Below are 20,947 nucleotides of genomic sequence, written 5' to 3' on the forward strand. Positions count from 1 at the left end.
CTTCTCTTGGCTTACAAATCTAGCGTACCTATCCGATATTTTTAGGTATTTTTTAAATTCTAATCCTCAGTGTGCAACTTTAACCGTGTTCACTGTTCAGGTTAAGACTGAAGCAACCATCCTGCCTCAGCCCCTGATAGAGATAGGTCCCGTCCGCATGCGAGTTGCCTGATCAGCCCCAGGGACTCTGTACGCCAAGCCCTTCCTATATCAGCATCAGAAACCCGCACTACCCCCAGACTTCACCCCAGCTTATTTTTACTATGAAATCTGGATGTTTACCGAATTGCGATACAACATTCAATATCATTTCCATCAGCATACTTATGTCAGAGTCCATTTTACCGCTCTGGATTTCTTGAAAAACAAAATATTGTGGTAAATTTGCATCTTAGAGTCTCTACAAACAATTGAGTCAGACTTCGCAAAGCAACATAAACTGTCCCACAGATGGCTAATCTTACGTTAAATCTAAAAAACTGGTTTGATTTTTCATAAAGAAATACATCACGCATTTCTGTATACTCAAACTCTAATTGTCTGAATAAGTTTTCTACTGACAGACCTATGTAAGTAATTAATAATAATTAATTTCTCTCGCATAAATTTCTTGAGACGCACTGTCCAGATTAATTATTCATTTTTAACTTAATAATATGTAGGCTAACGACTAATATATCAATAGATATTCAGAACTTATTTATATAAAAAAATTACTTATGTAATAGTCTTTAAAATAAAACAAATTTTACATAATTAAAATGAATAATGAGTAGGCCTAATACAGAAGCATTCTTTAGTATTTCAGAGAACAATTTATATGACTTCCAGAGGATTTTAGGAAACATGACTATGTAGGCTACAGAAGTCTTTTCCGGAATTAATTCTAAAACAATCTAAATACAATTTGTATGAAATTTTCACTTCATTATTTTATCAGTTGATTTTAAATTATTCATGTACTTCTATTTTACAAATCTAGCATAAAAATAATACACTAAAGTAGTAAATTTGATGTACGGTGAAACCTGTCATTTACGGACATCGAAGGGACTTAACAATCTGTCCGCATCTGGGAGGTGTCCTTTATTGGGAGGGAGGCTCCCCAATCTAACAGTAAATTTATAATATGTATTATGTAGCCTATCCTTTCACGATTTAAATTAAATGTATTAGGTCTACTGTAGTTTAATTCTAAACACAGTATAGGCCTACTATACTACAGTAAATTCTTTGCAACTTTGAACTACAGTAGATAAGACCGAAAAAGGAAAATACAGTACTGTGCCATGCAATTTTATTCTAGGTCTACAGTTATGCAGTACTGTAATTTACAGTTTTCAACTTAACCTTTACGTTCAGGTGCCATGTCTCTCGAAACAGAACAACTGATTGAAGAGAAGAGAATAATCCTACTAACCCCATCATGTGTCGAATACAATTTCACGATCGCGGAAACCTTGGACCTATCAGACAGGTTAAATTTTATGACTTTGTTTATCCACCCGCTTCCAGCTAACAAGGGGTAGCCGACTGGCTAGTGGTAGCCTACGAGATCCTTATTGACTTCTTTAATGTTAAGGAATTTTGTACTAAATTTTCCATTTTTGTAACACATTAGGTCTTGAAATCCAAGTTCTGTCCGTAGTCAAGAGGTAAAGCAAGTTTTAGGACTTTGAAACAGCTGTCCGTGTCCGTGTCTGAGATTGTCCGTAAATGAGAGTTAAATTTATCATTATTTGTATATTATTTCAGTTGGGACATAAAAATCTGTCCGTATATGAGGAGTGTCCGTATCTTGGGGGTGTCCGTAAGGAGAGGTTTCACTGTACTTTATATGCTATACCACGGCCGTTCTTGTTGTCTATAGATTTTTCATTGTCACAATCGATATACTGTACCTTAATCTTCACATCTCGTTGGACGGCATTAGACTACCATCTGATTTATAGGAAGAACTGCTTCCCGCATTTCTACAAAGCGTCCATGAGTCACCTCAAAAGTATAAGTCATGTTAAATGTTAAATGTTATGTTTTATTTAACGACGCTCGCAACTGCAGAGGTTATATCAGCGTCGCCGGATGTGCCGGAATTTTGTCCCGCAGGAGTTCTTTTACATGTCAGTAAGGATTCATATGCACTAAAAAAACGGCAAAGTATACATGCACTATGCGCTTATAAACCAGTATATATGCACTAGAAATAATAAAATATGCACGGTTTTCGATTTTAGGTGATTTGCTATTATTGATGGTTTTCCTGTTACACACACTCTAAGCATATTGAGACACAACTTCATTTATTTCTGATGGATTTGCATATTCTTCTAAACAGTTAGGCAACAGGCTCTTTAGCCTATACTGTCCTCACTATAATCTTTCTAAATGATATGATAACAGTGCACCGTCTGTATGTTGTCATATTGCAATAAATAAGATATAAGTGTAATGTGTTTCAATGTCTGTCTTTCTTCTGTATTCCATTTCTGATTATTTTCCGTGTTCTTGGTTTAAGCACTAGAATGCTTAAAAACAATAAAAACATGCCTTTATGTGCGCTGAAAGCTGAAATATGCATTAATCCATTAAATATGCACTATAAAAATTTGACATTTAGTTACAAATAGCTTGAAAGGCATTTATACAGGGACATCATTTTATTTTTACTAACATTTTTAATATTAACCTGGCTATACCTTTCTATTAACGATTGAAACAGGAAACACCGTTTGCTACCCCTTCCACGACTGGAGTTCGATGATACTGGCGTAAAATACAAATCATTTTAATAGGTATAGGAGGGAAGAAAAGTAGTTCATCCATTTATGTAAACTAGGAAATATCGCAATTTTGAGTTTGATAATTTTCATTAGGTTTTTGTTTAATCAAAATACAGTATTGTATTAACACTTAGTGTTTTTACTCACGAATTGAGCTATCCATTCGGACGTATTAATTATCCAATGTATATTGTACTGTTACAGCACATTAGCGTACAATATAGAGAATGAAGTTAAATTGAAAAATAATCATAATATGGATATTTAAACACATTTTTGAAAATGGTGGTCGTTCATTTCGATACAGGCTTTAGTTCTAATGTGCATATTATCGCACTATAGATTATTGTACGTAATTCCAATTACCAGATTCGTACTTCGTATCAGTAACTCATGTTGAAATAATTCTGTACCTACTCTATAAAAGAGGCCTTACGTACTGTAAATTCAATCTTCACTTCTGCCCGATCCGAAAGATAAAATTACTCAGACATGCTATCTACTGTCCGTCCAAGTGGTTACGTCGCAGCGTCGTAGAAAGGGGGAGGAAATCACGTGACAGTTAATTACTTGACGAGGACCTTTTATTTAAGTTATTTTAAACACTTGTATAATATTACGTAGACGTCCAATTCCTAACAGAAATTAATGTTTTCAGAAAAGAGCTAAGATAGCCCGGCTACTAGACTTTACAGAGGGGCGAACAGAAGCAGATGGGGGAAACCGGGATGCGACGTAGACAAACGGACGACAGTACCTGTGCGAAAATATGATTCAATATTGAAAGCTTTTTCGTGACTGGAAAACGAGAACATATTTCTGGAACGTACTATACTCACTAGCTCAGTACTGCTTACGCGCCCTCGGCTCTGTGTCGTGAACGGTTGGAAGTTTACTAGTAGAAGGGGTGGGAGTGAAGTACATTCAAAAACTCAGGTACAATAAAAATTGAAGTAAAAATAAAATGATGTCCCTGTATAATGGTAGCATATGATTTGCAACTAAGGAATGAAACCTGCAAATATGCTCAAATTTGCCCGCTGGTCATGATATTATTTTCTAGAATTTATTCTCAATAGATAGTTTATTCAAATCCTAGACAAACAAGCTGAATATTATTATTATTATTATTATTATTATTATTATTATTATTATTAGGCCTATTATTATTATTATTATTATTATTATTATTATTATTATTATTATTATTACACAACAATAGTAGGGTTTACAATGCCTTTTGTATACCCTATTTATTTTGTTTTCCAACCGAAGTCATCACAAGACAATAGATAATTTTATTCAAGTCAATATCGACTTCGACCGGCAATAGTAATGAACGCTTCCTTACGTAATAACTGTAATATGAAAACATACATCCGATAATTCAGAATATGTCGTTACACATAGATAAAAAAACAGGCAAATTATATATATATTTTTTCAAGACCACAGATGCAAAGAATGTATGTTTTTCTAGAAGTCTCGAAATTAATTTTGCAACGTTACAACTTTCTCTTTTTACATTCCGTTTAACTTCTCTCTGTGTATGACTACATAATAAAAGTGTAATCGTAAATTTAATTGCCACAAATGTTCTTATCCGCTTTCTTCCTGAAATTATTTCCTCAGTACCAGAATTCACACCAATTTTAACCAGTAATAGAAGTAAATAAGTACACATACCTTTATCACGACATCAATTATGGTGATTTGTCTCTCGTGATGTGCAGTCGGTGTCTACCTACACCAACATCTCCAAATGTTCAAATCAACACGCACGATAAGCTATAAAATTCGAACGTTCCGCAAACACAGTTTGTAACCTACTAAGTGGAAAGCAAGTTCCTTCTTTCTGAGACTCTGCATTGGCAGGAAATGACCTGAGCAGTGAGTAATCGGTCAGACAGTGCTTCTACCGCCAAGCCAAGCCAGAGGATGTCGTACGCCGCTAATCTAATAGGAAATGTCGGGCAATTGTTCTTAGAAACGTCATTAACATTTCTACTTCTTTTTCCTTTCCTCCTTGTGAACATTGGCCTATAAAGGGTTAACCTTTCGCTTTCTCAGACAATATCAACACAATGCTTTACAGTAGGTAGACGCATTGTAGGACTCCCACGACGTGAGATCAACGCGACGCCAAGTCTCCGTTATGATTTTATACTGCACTAATGTCACTGTCTCATTAATTATGCGCAGTATAAAGCAGGATTTAAGCCAAAGTCGCATTTTGCTGCTCGACTTCTGAAAATGCAACGAACTTTGAATGTAAATGTGCAAAAATGCGGCAGCCACGTTGGACTTGAAAAACGACGATAGTAATGGAGAAAATGAAATCAGAGATGTGTGTGAACTAATCTGAATACTAATGGCATAGGCAATGTTGAAAAAGGTATTGAGCAATAGATGTTCAGGAATTGATTTCAAAGAGTTGGTGCAATTCATGTAAGTTAAGTGAACAATTTCTTCTAATTGATTTATATAATTCCATCGCAGTCCACACCTGTGGAGTAACGGCTAGCGTGTCTGGCCGCGAAACCAGGTGGCCCGGGTTCGATTCCCGGTCGGGGCAAGTTACCTGGTTGAGGTTTTTTCCGGGGTTTTCCCTCAACCCAATGTGAGCAAATGCTGGGTAACTTTCGGTGCTGGACCCCGGACTCATTTCACAGTCATTATCACCTTCATATCATTCAGACGCTAAATAACCTGAGATGTTGATACAGCGTCGTAAAATAACCTACTAAAAAAATTCCATCGCACACTGTAAATCGTGAGCGAGGATTTAGTTGCATGAATCTTGTAAAAACTTGAATTAGAGATCGCCTCTCAGTAAAAAGAGTTAGCACTCTGCCTACTCGTAAAGAATTTCAATATTTAGAGTACACCTTATTTTATTTCAAGGAGTGCAGTTCGGTGGCTTATTGGAACACCGAACTGCACTCCTTGAAATAAAATAAGGTGTACCCATAAAATAACGTTTTTTAATGTGATGTAAATTCAGAAGTAATTGATTCTAAGCATGCCTACGTCTAATGATTTACTTACATAAGTATATCTAGACTATAACAAGATGGACTGAAAGTAATAAAACTCCAAGAAACAAATGACATAACTTTTTGTTTCTGCATACTTTATTAATTTTATCTTTCTGCACAATTATTTATAATATTGCACAAGCATTTCGCAATTTGCACAAATATAATTTTTAATTTGTGCATTTTGCGACAATTATTTACTTTCTAGCTTAAACTCTGGTATAAAGATGTTGATGCAAAAAATCATTTCAAGATTTCAACGCCGAAAAAGCAATTTTGAACATGTCGCCGTCCGACCATCTGTCTGTCTGTGTACATTCTCTTAAACCAGCCGTGGCGAAAAGGCCATGGTGCGCCGAGCCACTGTGTAAGCTGCAACGTGCATAGCACCTATGGAGGGAGGCGGACAACCGAAGGGGAAGTTAATGTTTAGGACGTGTAACGAAGAAAGAAATGAACAAGAAAACATAGGACACATTATCACAACCTAAAATTAACTGTCTTCAGAATGTCTCTGCGACAGAGTTTCAAAATCAGGAATTATGTCACTTACTGCCAATCGTAGTTGATCACGAAGGCATTTGTCTGTCAGTCGTGATCTAAATTTGATTTTTACTATTTTCATTGTTGAAAATAATTTTTCACAAACGTAAGTTACAGCGAACATGGCTTCAACAGAGCAAGAGAAAGAACGAAGCTTCAAATATTTATTTTTTTCCAAAGATTTGAAAAGTTCAATATCTGTCAAGTCCTTACATCTAGCTTCCATTTAACGTCACATTGTAAATCTGTGAGTTTAAATTGAAAATCTAACCGCATTATTCGTACATCTGCTGTAAAATAATCGACGTACAGAGATGATAATAATAATAATAATAATAATAATAATAATAATAATAATAATAATAATAATAATAATAATAATACTTAACCTTTTAATGTTTCATCAGTAACATGTAGTAACTTATAATGCCGTTTTATGTTATACAACCGTTTTCCTAGTAATATTTGTGAACAAATCATACATTTAATATTTTCATCATATTGTAAGCAAAAGAATGCATCCTCCCATCCTACTTGAAACTTTCGTTTTTTATAGAGGTACATGGTTTCGAGAGAGATATTGCGACGATACGCCACTCGCAGGTCCGAGACAAATACAAATGGAACGGAGTTTGACTCCAGTGAGTAAGAGGGTGGGGGTTGTAGGTAGGAAGCGAGAGAAAAGCACTGTGAGCCACAATGTGCTCGTGAGTCGCATTTTCGCCGCGGCTGTCTTAAACGATTGGACGGGTTTATTTGTATTCAGTACCTATGAGTCAATTTATCCGGGCATAATAATAATAATAATAATAATAATAATAATAATAATAATAATAATAATAATATTTACCGCTTCATCAGAAACACTGATTTTCCACAAATCTTCTCTGGCCACTTCATCTTTTGCAATAATAACTCTTCGTCGTTAACCCTCCGGCTAGCGCGGCGACGCACGGTGTGCAGATTTTCCGGTTGTGTGTGGAGGGGATAAGTTCCTATTTCTTCTGCGTGCGCCTATTCCTCCATTCGAATGTTCGCTTTGTATTAAAATATAATAATAATAAAGTGTATAAGAACGCTCTTAATTAAATATATTCAGTTAACATCATAGAAAAGGCCGTTTTTAATGAAAAAGTGTGTGGCGCACAGTGTGTTCCGCGCGCCTGGTCGTGTTACCAGAAAAGACGCGCCCGCCGAAGGGTTAAGATAGCAAAACCTCGTTTCTCAAAAATTGGCGATTTCGAGTTGTGAGTTTCGTGATATTAAACAACTCGTGCCACACAAGTTGCAAGAACCCGTATCTCAATATATTGAATAATAGCACCACAATGTAGAAGTATCAAAACCTTGTATCTTGCGATGTTTGTACTTTAAGGTGTTATTAAACTCGTATCTCCGCTATATGATCCAATTTTAAGATTCCATAACTCGTATCGCAACATTCAAATGCCGCATTATAATTTGCCGCCTTTTCTGTTGTTCCATTATTAAATTTATTAATGGAAGATAATAGAACTGTTTAGCAGTCGAAAATCTATTAAAACTATTAAAGTGGAACAAGTTCCTCCAATTAAACCTGAGTCAAATTAAGAGGTGTTAAAATATTTATTTCCTTCCTTCCCCTATAAGATCGATTTTCAGTCAAATACAAAAACTCGCAACTTGATTATTTTTTTTCAAATTTGTTTGCGTTAAAACTTCGTATCTCACAAAACGGCCCCATAATTTATATTCAATTCGTAATTAATATGAATTTTACACATTCAGTATTTGATTTAATAGTAGGCATTAAACCATATTGAATCAAAGTTGTGGATATTAGACAGTTTTTTTCAGTTTTATGAAAATCGTAGGTTTTTGAGATACGAGGTTTTGCTATCTTAACGACTTTTTTAAGTTTATCCAAATCCAATGATGTGAAATGTTTATAATATAACTATGTAAATACAGTAATTGAAGATGTAGACAGTAATTTAATGTTTTGTCCCAGAAAACTGTGAGCATGCGCAGTATGTTAGAATGGAACTTGGAAAATTCAGGTGGTCCAAATTTTGTTATTGGGTCTCTACATATTACTGCTCTTTATAATATAATTTCAATGTTAGTTCTCCTGTGCAACTGCCTTTGTAAGTTCTCTGAACAACAATACGTTCACTAACATATTTTATTTATTATCAGTATAGTGCCTTCATTAATCATAATATTACCACAGTCTAGTATATACAGTCACGAAGCTCAATACGTAGTAAATATGCATCCATAGATAGTTGCTAACCACTAGGATCGCTAATATCGCCTCATTACAGACAATGCGAAATAGTACCGGCACAGTCTATTGTTCCTAGCACCCTCACAACTCAAGCTTCGTGACTATATACTGTATATCAGACTGTCACTGTGATATTACTACGCACGGACAAAGCGTATCTGACTGACCGAATTGCCTGGAGCCCGAGAGCCTACTGAGCACGAGTGTTTTGTGAGTGAAGTAAACAAACGCAATGCTATACGTTGCGGGTAGAATAGAGGCTAAACCTTTGGACTCTGGTCATAATATTAGGACCTCTAAACGTAATTTGTTACATGTGAATGGACGAAAGCAAAGACTATATTCGTATACTGTATACAATAATGTAATAGTTAAGTAGGATACAGATTTTTTATGCTGGGCAGAGAGAGAGAGAGAGAGAGAGAGAGAGAAGGGGTAGGGCAGGGATGTCAAAGTCAGAGCACGTGAAAGGCACTACGTGCTCCCAAGCGCGCACGGGTTCCAATGAATCTATTCTGCAAGCAGTAGCGGTGAACAAGAAGGGGTGATGAAAGAGTAATGGAACGGAGAAAAATTCTCTCCGGCGCCGGGATTTGAACCCGGGTTTTCAGCTCTACGTGCTGATGCTTTATCCACTAAGCCACACCGGATACAACTCCGACGCCGGTTAGAATCGTCTCAGATTAAGCTCCAACTCTTGGGTTCCCTCTAGTGGCAGCCCTCTGCACTACGTCATAGATGTCTATGATATATATGATATGCGTAAATCACTTCGTGATTTAAGACGGCGCTTATTCCGTCGGATCCCGGCCAACTAGTCACTCACATCGAGTGCACCTCAGCACATGTGTGAACTTCGGTCCTGCGTTCATAGACATCTATGATGTCCACTAGAGGGAACCCAAGAGTTGGAGCTTAATCTGAGACGATTCTAACCGGCGTCGGAGTTGTATCCGGTGTGGCTTAGTGGATAAAGCATCAGCACGTAGAGCTGAAAACCCGGGTTCAAATCCCGGCGCCGGAGAGAATTTTTCTCCGTTCCATTACTCTTTCATCGTATAATGACGCAGAATATCTGCATGGAAATATCATATGTACTTCGGTACATTAAAATAATATATAAGAAGGGGTGAGCAAAATGAACTCTATTGGCCTACCACTTCAAGATGAATTAAACTGCTCTTAAGTAATAGATATTGTGTTACGCTCATACAAGAAAAGAAGAAATAAAGGCATGTTTTGCAACATGTACCTCTCTAATAAATGCAATTAATTGTAAAATAGTAGGATATAACAAATAATAAACATTGCTTCTCTTTAACTTAAGCAGTTTTACATAATGAGGCCTATAATTAGCCTAATTATTGTTATTAACTGTTACATAATCATGTAATACTTATATGAGCATCATCACACTTCTAGAAACAAATTTAAATTCCTGACTTCTCGCGTAATTCAGAAGTGTTTTTTTTTTTTTTTTTTTTTTCTGATTTTTGCCGACACAAATCCAACTTGGGATGGAGTAGGTCAATATCTTTAAATCGTCTATGGAACTCTTCCCAGAGATTTTTTTAAAACATTACAGTATTTTACACTGTTGAACAGAAGGTCAATGACTGAAGGCGTTGAAATTATAAAAATTGTGCTGTGAGATCTGTGACATCCACAATGAAATCTTCATCTGAAAGCTTTTAACATTATCTGTCGACACAGATTAATTGTTTCTTTCCTTGCGATCTCAAATTCAAAACGTTCAGATGCTCTAATACATCCTTGAGAAAGTTACGTTCCTCGATCCATGTAGAGCAGTGGCCGGCAGATGCTGCAGTTGTGACGTAAGAGCCAGTCAGATCGCAAGAGCTTGGGAGAGCGAGCAGTTGAGTCTGTCTACAGTATGTCACCCAATTACAGACACGAATAAGTATGTACAAATATTAGAAGAACTGAGTCAGGAATTTGATTGCAGATTTCAAGAGTTTGCAAATCTTCAATCTGGTATTTCCATATTTGCGACAACATTTTCAGTGAATATTGACAATGTTCCATCATCATTGCAACTGGAAGTCATTGATTTGCAAAATGATATTGAAATGAAAGACTGCTTTGAAAACAAAAAGGATCTATCTACATTTTATAGAAGATTTCCCCAGGCAAGATTCCCTCGAGTGCATAGATTTGCTGCTAGGATGTTGAGCATATTCGGATCTACGTATGTATGTGAACAGTTCTTTTCTTGTATGAAGATCTGCAAACCACAACATAGAAACCACCTGTCTGATCTGAACTTGAAACATTTCTTCGCTTGTGTGTTAGCCAGATTATGACTCCAAATATTGCAAAATTAGTGCGCGAAAAAAAAGAGGAAAAAAATCTCGACAACGTGTTTAGCTTGGGCACAGTAGTTACACAAAGTGATGGTGTGTTTCAAAAGTTTAAATACAGTATACTTTGCATACTACTCACCAAGATAGGGCCTATGTAGTTTAATCTGTATATTATGTAGAGAAATGTGTGTTAAAAACACTTGAACTGTTTTCAAGTTTCCGAGTAGACAAAGTGTTTCAGTACTGCTTAAAGTATTTATTTATATGCTTGTATGTTTATAGCAGTTTCCGAATTTCATTTATATATGCAAACGCTTCTGCAAGTGGCTGTATTATGAGTTTAATGTTATTGTAAGTACATTAAATTTGATTACAAACCAAAATATTTTGTTACATTGATTTATGAAGGTTGTACAGTTTTGTTTTCGTACAAATGTATTGTAATTGTGCTGTTCCTATACTATCTCAGAAGAATGGATCGCTCTCTGTCGGTGCCTAGACGCCGCACACCACTGTTCAGATGAACCTTCTCTCCACGCTGTGCTCAGTATGCAGAGATTGCCGAGCAAAGAGCAAGGCGGCTACGTCGTATGACGTCACAGAGCACGGAACATGCCGGTCACTGATGTAGAGTCAACTAGTTCTGGACTGTCTCTAGCTTTCTATTATGAATTCTGATAAATATTCACGGAATTCAAAATATCTGGACAGAAGAATATCGTAATAGTAAGAAACATCGTTAAACTGAGAATTTATTTACGAATATCTGGATAATTTATAGACACAACTCCTAACTGACATTTAACGAATTTACACCATTAGCAGCACGCACTTTTGTTTGTATTTTATTCTGTAAACATAAATACAATGCTGTGAGAAAGAAGCTCTACAATACATCTTTACATACATTTACTACTATTTAATGTCAAAAAAACTAACTAATTTGCATATTATATCAATCTGTAGATGAAGTAATAATTTCAGGCGTTCGACACTGCTTGTCTTTATAACTAAATAATTTCCACAAACCAACCTCATCTTTCACTTACGTAAGAAGTCAAGAGTCTAGTCAGCCCGAAACTTACTGAACGACTTCTTCATCAATGTGTAATGTAGCCTACAACCCTTGTGTTCACCAGTGACTTGTACCTGCGTGCCTTACGTGCTCTGATCAGCGCATACGGGCTATGAGCACGTCTGCGCTCTCGTTGACATCACTGGGGTAGGGGCTAGAGCCGTCACCACCACCCCTCTGGAAAATAACAAGTCGCATATTGGAACAACGCTTTACGTCGTATACACTCATAAACATTTCCAAACACGATGTACAGTACGTAGTAGATCCACGTCAGTTTTATCCAATGCCAATCACGAACTTGCATACGCTTATGCAAGTTAATAATCTGCTGTTGATATAATCGACAGAATCTGGAGTAAACAAACAAAACACTGACCAAAATATTTCATGACAGTGCACAAAGTATATCGCCCATTTTTATGTTAACCTTCAATGTTTGCAACAACTGATAAGTTATTGTGAAACAAGAACTAATTTCAAAATGTACAACTAATTATTTTATTATGCAATAACGCAATTATTTCATCACGCAGTAACTATCAAGGAAGTTAACTCATACTCTCGAGCATGTGAACTGATACTTTGGTCGCCGGAAATACGGACTTTATATTATTACATTATTAGATTTTTATCTAAACAGTATGTAGTGTCAAGGAAACCAAGAGTCTCGGAAAAAAAAGGACTTCTTTATGAGTAATGTCTGAAGTTTTGGACTCAATAATTAACACCATCTTTGCTGCTAAATTTAGAACGGATGTTTAAATATAACATATAACCTAATAATAATCTGTTTTCATGGGCATGACTTTCATGTCGCAGTATTCAAACTTTAAGAATGTAGCCTATAACAATTTAAGGTTGTCAGGTTAGGTTTTCAGAATGCAAATAAAGAAAGACAGAGATCTCTGAGCACCATCTCAGAGGATTGTAGTAGCATACTGAAGCAAAATACCAGGGGAACAAACACCTTCGTTTCACACTATTAAAGCACATTCTACTTGAGTTTCGAGGGTGCTAGAAACAATAGACTGTGACGGTACTATTTTGCATTGCCTGTACTGAGGCGATATTAGCGATCCTAGTGGTGAGCAACTATCTAATGTTTGCATATTTACTACGTATTGAGCTTCGCGACTGTATATATTAGACTGTGATTAAAGCTATTACATCACTAACCATAAGTGTTTTATTATTAAAATTTAGAAGGCAGTTGTATTAATTATATTTGAGTTTCATAAATGGGAAGACACAATTGTAAAGATTGTGTTTATATACTTGTAAGTTATTAAATAAAGCTTCTGTTTTTTTTTTTCTAAATATACACGTCCTGTTTGTTCCATGCGGAGGAGAATAATTTATTTTAATTTCCAAAAGCTTTCCACTTCTTTATACACTGCACATATCAAACAACAATTACATTACTGTGCCAACTGCCAATGATCATGCACGGCTGGAAATAGGGTGAAGGTTGTTAATATTGTGCGATAGTTCTTTTTGAGAATTTATTATAATTTTACTGAACGAGAGGAAGATCAGTATTTTGCGTCAACGTATTAAGGGAATGTTCGTGGACAAGTTGCTGCACAAAACCGGTCCTTCTGTCGCTCAGTAAAATTGTAATGAATTCTCAAAAAGAACTATCACAATATTACTCGTATCACAATATTACCAACCTTTACCTTATATTTACTTTTCATTGAAGCAGAGAAAGGTACGGGTTTAAATTTATTTGCTTTTTTGTCACGTTTCTAAAAATATCATTGTTAATAAAATAGTGAATGTTACGTAGATATTTCTACAAGATGATACCCGCATAAAAAGTATAAGATAAGAATGAAAGAAAAATAAAAATGTTGATCGTCTACGATACAAATCCATAAAGACAATATTTTTGATTATCCATACGGTGACTTACTTCCTTTGAATATCGAAAATACGGAGTGGACGAAAAGTCGCTTTCCCCAAACACTTCTTTACATTTAATTACAAAGACCAGGGCACAACTAACCATTGAGTCACAGACTCGAGTGAAAAACGTCATGCACATGATCGTCATCAGCACAGTGCACCCTCGGACTAGTGTCCCTTACTCATGGATAAGAGGTGCACTGGAGTGCATCCGTGACTGCTGGCGAGTATGCTTTCTACTTCTTCCTTCTGCACGACGGTGCATATTATGATACACTCCTTACCATTTACCCATTTCAGCGACTGGTGTAAAATTAATCACTGATTGGGTAGAAGATTGAAATAATGCGTATTCAAGAGACCCAATGAGGACACTGTTTTAATGTTACTTTTTATTAACGATTGGCAGTCTACTTAGGCCTAAAATTCAGGTGTAATGGAATTTACTAGCCATACAGACCAACTTGAGTAGGTGTTTCATTAAAATACGTCCTCGACTCTTCGGAGCAGTTCTGGAAGTTATGTTGAGATAAAAAAATCCGTTTTCATCTGGGCTCTTCTATTCTCACGTTCAGAAAAAAAAAGAGTGCAAACAAATGAAATTACATTTTAGAATTCATTCAATTAATTAGTCTAAGCCTATTAAGAAAATAAAATACACCGTGTCCCGCTTAGAGAGATCGAAAAATAAGTGCCAACTTAAAGTATAAATAATGGTTTTATAACATAACTTGTTGTATAACTTGATGTAAAAACGCTCCGAGTTTCGGAGAATGGTCAGTGCAACTCGATGTGTGCGCCTCGAGCTACCCTGAAGACATCCAAAAGGTACTCAACCTTCTGCCAAGTGTTCCAAAACATTTGTGGAATGATAGCGCAGTTGCATTTATAATGCGTTGTCTCAATTTTTCCAAAGCGTCAACTGTACCACGTTGGTACACAACACTTGTCACAAAGCCCCAGAGGAAGGTCAATGGACGTCAAGTCGGTTGACCTAGGTGGCCAGGCAAGGGTGCTCCTCTTCCGATCAACCTATTGGGAAAGTTTGCATTCAAGAAGCCTCGCACTGCTCCATAGTAATGGAGTGGAGCCCCATGTTGCTGAAAAACCGATTCTGGGGGAGTTGATCAACAACATAAGTTGTGCAACATGTCCAGATACACATTCCTTCTAAACTGAAACAGATCTTGATACAGACCCTGGTGATGCCTTACTTTGACTATTGCGACGTTTTGTATAGTGATCTTAGTGTTGAATTGTCATTGAGGCTTCAGCGTGTTCATAATGCTTGTGTTCGTTTCATTTTTAACAGCCGTCGCTATGATCATGTCTCCGAGTATTTCTTTCAATTATCTTGGCTTCGTTTACGGGAGAGACGTTCAGTTCATTCACTCTGTTTGCTGTATCAGATTTTAAATAATTCCACACCTATTTACCTAGTTCCTCGCTTCACACTTTTAGCATCCCACCACAACCGTGATACACGTTCACAGCATAACCTTGTTCTATCAATTCCATTCCATCAAACATCTCTCTACTCTGCTTCCTTCACAATTCACACAGCCCGTTTCTGGAATTCTTTGTCACAGGAAATCAGGAGCAGTCGGAGTCTAAAATCTTTTAAGTACACTCTACTTAGAAATGTTTTTAATGAACAGAACTAGGCTCTTGCGGAAGTTTCTATATAGTCTTAAATGACCAAGTCGTTATTTTTTTCTCCTCTCTCTTCTTTTTTTTTTTCTTTTATTTTTTTTTATTATCTTGATATATTACTTAATCATTTGTAATTGTATGCCATTTAGTACGACTTCGCTAATCAACATTTTATGTCTTGTAACCCACATGTATTCTCCTATTAGTATATTAACTGTATAATATATCTCAAGTGAATTAATCGTCGAATTTATCTCGAGCATTTTAGGTCTTATAAATTGTGTGTTTGTGTGTGTGTGTGTGTGTGTATGAGTGTGTATATTCCCCTTATGTTATGTAACTGATTTTGAATATGTGTAATTTTCTACTTTATTTTATATATTATGTAACCGATCTTGACTATTTGTAATTTTATGTTATGTAACTGATCTTGACTATTGTAATTTTCTACTATATTTTATGTAATTTCTAAGGTATTTTCTTTTGTGTTGTTTTGTAATCTAATTTTGTATTTCGTGTATATTATTGAAACCTGATTGAGTGGAAGAGAAGGCCTCATGGCCTTAACTCTCCCAGGCAAAATAAACCTACTACTACTACTACTACTACTACTACTACTACTACATTCCTTGTGACTGTCGCCTCGATAAAGAAGAATGGTCAAATGACGGAATGTTCTATTGAATGGCGCCAGGCTTGTTTCCACGATAAACTTGGACAGTTTCTGTATCTTGTCAGATATAAATCACAACGATATCTTCATCTGATTTTAAATGGTGAGCATTTATTTCTCGAGCCCTGTAGGCGGGACACGGTGTAGTTGTTGGTGCATTTCGATGTATTTATAGTCCCAAAACATTTTTCCTTGCAACATTTTCCTGTGAAAGAGACAGGGAAGCAGTATTTATAAATACTGTAATTGATTTCTTATATTAAATTCCTATGTTTAGTAAATTGTAGCATACAGTGTATAGTAGTCTTTATAACAGATTACAACACTCCCTTTCCGGGAAGAATGTGACATGTGCTGTACACGCTATCTATCAGAATTATTTGAAGCGAAGTCACGGTCTTTCTTAAAGCAGAATTAGCAAGCTGATTACACAAACCAAACGAATCTGCGTATTCTCGCACGCTTCACGGAGGTCGTGAACTATGAAACAAGCTAGTTACAGCCAGTTTTAACGTCCGACAAGAAATAGGCCCGTTATGGACTATCATCCTATTCGTGTTATCTCAGTCCTCGTGTATGACGCAAATACTTCCGGTTTCCACATATGTCAATCGGAATCATCGTGTGTTGTTGCGTCACGAGGTCCAAGCTCACATAGGGCATAGCTATCCATGCTAGGGTTTGGTCTACCAGATCTATCTAGTAACCACATGCCCACACTCTGATTTTTTTTACTGTCCGAAGAAGGGAGACAATATTTTAATGTTAAGATATCAAGTTCGAGATTTTCTGAAACACCACTGAAATTTGCACCTGACAAAAAAAATATTTTTCTAATATATGGATTTTTATGTCATAATCTCGAAAGTGAAGTCAGTTTTGCGATATCACCTCAAATTTTGGAGAAAATCGATTACTTACATATTTTTATCCACCGTTGTGGCTAAGGGGTTAGCGAGTCCAACTCCGAACCCAGCGGTCCCGGGTTCGATTCCCGGTCAGGACGAGTTGCCTGGGTGAGGTTTTCCGTCACTCCTATTGATGAATATTTTTAGCAGGCGATTGGAACCTCACTCATCTTCGCCACTTCCTTTCCTCCCCCATCATTCTTTCCTCATCATCCAATTTCTGGTTTTTCAGATCACTCTACCGGCGGCCTCCCGAAGCTGCTGACTCTCTCGACCGGCCTCCGTGGAATGTAGTTCAACGACGTTGGATGACTTCTGCAATGGCATCCGAGGCGGACCTACTCGGGGGAGGAGTTTCGCCTCGGACCGACAGGGGCCCAAATCCACTGCTCAGTAGCTTAGTAATTTCTAGTGTTTAATGTATGAGTGATTTCTTGTAAAACTCTTCACTCCTGGTGAAAGTGTTTGAATGTAAATTGTATTTTTATACTGAATCATATATTAAGTTACATACATCTTATAAAAAGCATGAGTCCATTTTGCGACATGGTACTTAAAAAATATACATTTCTGGGAGAAAAAAAAAACCGACAGGGGTGCCTTGAGGGAATTTGTCGAAGAAGGAATGGTATATGGATTCTGTCAGCTATAGGAACCGGTCGTTAAGGGAGTCATGTGGTTAGGGCAGTGCGCGTAGGGGATCTGTGGCATGCAACTCATTCCATATCGAGGGTTAGCGCAATAGATCTCAATAAGTTGCAGTGCTGGGCCATCCGTGGAGGAGTGGAGGAGCATAATTGAGGAGTGTTTGTGGAAATTGGTATAAGTGCCAGATGGTACATTTTTCAGGAAATTAAAAAAAAAAACTGTTATGGATATACAATGTGATTTTATAAGTAACTATACAATCTTTGTGCGTGTAATGTAGCGGTAAAATAAAACTGAAATGTTCTATACAACTTTTCGCGCAAATTCTTAATTTCAGAGTCTTGATATAATCACAATCAAAGGTGTGCTGTGTAATGCGTAGTGACAAACGGTTGCATTTTATTTTCTCTTGCCAAAGAGCTCACAGTGGAAGATATGCTGCTCTTACAGTGATGGTAAAAATTTGCTCATTTCTCATAAGATATTAATTGTAGCACTTTTATTTCTTGTTGTGATGCATATTATCGCCTATCTAAATATCGGAATCTTTTTTTTTTTTCAGAACATCCTGTGTAGGGCGCACAATCAGAGTATTCCGAATCTCACGGACCGGTGGACAACAATGACGTCACGCTGCAGCGAAATAGGAACAAAACTGCTGGAAGGATCGATGGCTGTCATGGCGACTGTATAAGTTGTCTGTGCTACGCTAGCAAAATTTTGCGAAATTTCCGTACTACTATCTCGTTCAAAGAAAAGAGAGCATAAACAATTTATTTCTTGAACCGGTAGTAATAACTGGTCCGTTGACATGTTCGCTCATAAGTCATTAACATATTGTTCTTACGTTGTGCTCATTACAAACAATACAGCAGAATACACCGCCATGACACATCAGTGCACGATGTCATTCGTCTGCTAATTCCCGCCCTATACAAGAACCAATCAGATTCGCTGATGGCGGCTGATGGAGACTTCCACCACCTCTGCAAGCTGATGGCACCGGTACGACACCGGTGGAGCCATCGGTGAAATTTGGAACACCGTGATGCCATCAGATTGCTCAGCGCTGAGATTCGGAATACGCTCAATGGGCCAAAGCAAGCTTAAGTGCAAGAACCCTCGAGAAGCCAAGCCGATATTCATAATTCTTTGTTTGCAAGACAATGGTCTGTGCTAATCTTATGATGCAGCGATCATAAACAAAACTGCGTAGATAGTTTCGGCAATACATACATATTATTGCACGACATAATTCATCTAGTGCTCGTAATACAGAATTAGTGCGCTACTGCCTGAGTGCAAAACAGAACTATGTCACTTACGATGTTGGTAGACATTTCGACCGCTCTTTCGAAATCTTCGGTGCCTACACTTACAAATAATCATCTGCTGTATCAAACAGAACCCACCACAGGGGTGAGATGTAACATGTGGCATCTGGGCTCCAATAAGCGAGATTCAAGAGGAAAACTCGGGGTAAGGGAATTCCTCGATCAGTCTGTTTTTCCTGATTTTCCGTTACGACATGTCCTGGGGCAGTGAACCGCGGCGGCTCCGATATTTCAGAGCTCATTCATGTGGCGCCAAAGCAGCCGAGTCGCAGTTTCAATGCACACGGACGGACTCGCCTTGATCTGGGCGTCTGAACTTTCCGCCGATAAGAATGTGCGTTCTTCATTTCCTGCACATGTCACGATAGGAAGTTGTAAGTATTCACGTGATGGTGATGAGTGCGATCGCAGTTATCATTAATAATAATAATAATAATAATAATAATAATAATAATAATAATAATAGGCCTAATATAATAAAAAATTGGAGATTTATCCCTTGAAGAGGTGGAAAAATTCAAATAGGCCTACTTTGGAGCAACAGTAACAAAATATAAATGACACTCGGGAGAAAATTAAACGCAGAATAAATATGAAGAATGCCCATTATTATTCGGTTGAGAAGCTTTTGTCATCCAGTCTGCTCTCAAAACAGCTGAAAGTTAGAATTTATAAATTATATTATATATATTTTTTTAGTAAGTTATTTTCTGACGCTTTATCAACAACTTAGGTTATTTAGCGTCTGAATGAGATGAAGGTTAAAAATTATGGTTTATTTAACGACGCTCGCAACTGCAGAGGTTATATCAGCGTCGTCGGTGTGCCGGAATTTTTGTCCCGCAGGAGTTCTTTTATATGCCAGTAAATCTAGTGACATGAGCCTGTCGCATTTAAACACAGTTAAATGCCATTGACCTTGGCCGGGATCGAACCAGCAACCTCGAGCATAGAAAGCATAGAAGGTGATAATGCCGGTGAAATGAGTCCGGGGTCCAACACCGAAAGTTACCCAGCATTTGCCCATATTGGGTTGAGGGAAAACCCCAGAAAAAACCCCAACCAGGTAACTTGCCCCGACCGGGAATCGAACCCAGGCCACCTGGTTTCGCGGCTAGACGTGCTAACCGTTACTCCACAGGCGTGGACAAGAGTTATATTACCGGTTGTTCTGTATGGTTGTGAAACTTGGACTCTCACTCACTTTGAGAGAGGAACAGAGATTAAGGGTGTTTGAGAATAAGGTGCTTATAAAAGTATTTGGGGCTAGGAGGGATGAAGTTACAGGAGAATAGAGAAAGTTACACAATGCAGAACTGAACGCATTGTATTCTTCACCTGACATAATTAGGAACTTTAAATCCAGACGTTTGAGATAGGCAGGGCATGTAGCGCGTATGGGTGATTTTTTATTTGGTTATTTAACGACGCTGTATCAACTACGAGGTTGTTTAGCGTCGATGAGTTTGGTGATAGCGAGATGAGGCCGAGGATTAGCCATAGATTACCTGGCATTCACCTTACGGTTGGGGGAAACCTCGGAAAAAACCCAACCAGGTAATCAACCCAAGCGGGGATCGAACCCGCGCCCGAGCCCAACTTCAGACCGGTAGGCAAGCGCCTTAACTGACTCGGTGGCTCGTATGGGTGAATCCAGAAATGCATATAGAGTGTCAGCTGTGAGTCCAGAGGGAAGAAGACCTTTGGGGAAGCCGAGACGTACATGGGAGGATAATATTAAAATAGATTTGAGGGAGGTGGGATATGATGCTAGAGACTGGATTAATCTTG

At 37.4% G+C, this 20,947-nt stretch overlaps 1 protein-coding gene across 1 annotated transcript in view; it reads right to left on the reverse strand.

Moving 5' to 3' along the window:
* LOC138712351 (low density lipoprotein receptor adapter protein 1-like) overlaps nucleotides 1-4,611 on the reverse strand; it is a 239,842-nt gene extending 235,231 nt beyond the window's left edge. The window contains exon 1 of the mRNA XM_069844013.1: nucleotides 4,467-4,611. The gene's annotated coding sequence lies outside the window, so the exon portion shown is untranslated. The remainder of the gene's footprint in view (nucleotides 1-4,466) is intronic.
* Nucleotides 4,612-20,947: the final 16,336 nt, after the last annotated feature.

This window comes from Periplaneta americana, chromosome 13, assembly GCF_040183065.1.
Source record: "Periplaneta americana isolate PAMFEO1 chromosome 13, P.americana_PAMFEO1_priV1, whole genome shotgun sequence".
Lineage (NCBI taxonomy): Eukaryota > Metazoa > Arthropoda > Insecta > Blattodea > Blattidae > Periplaneta > Periplaneta americana.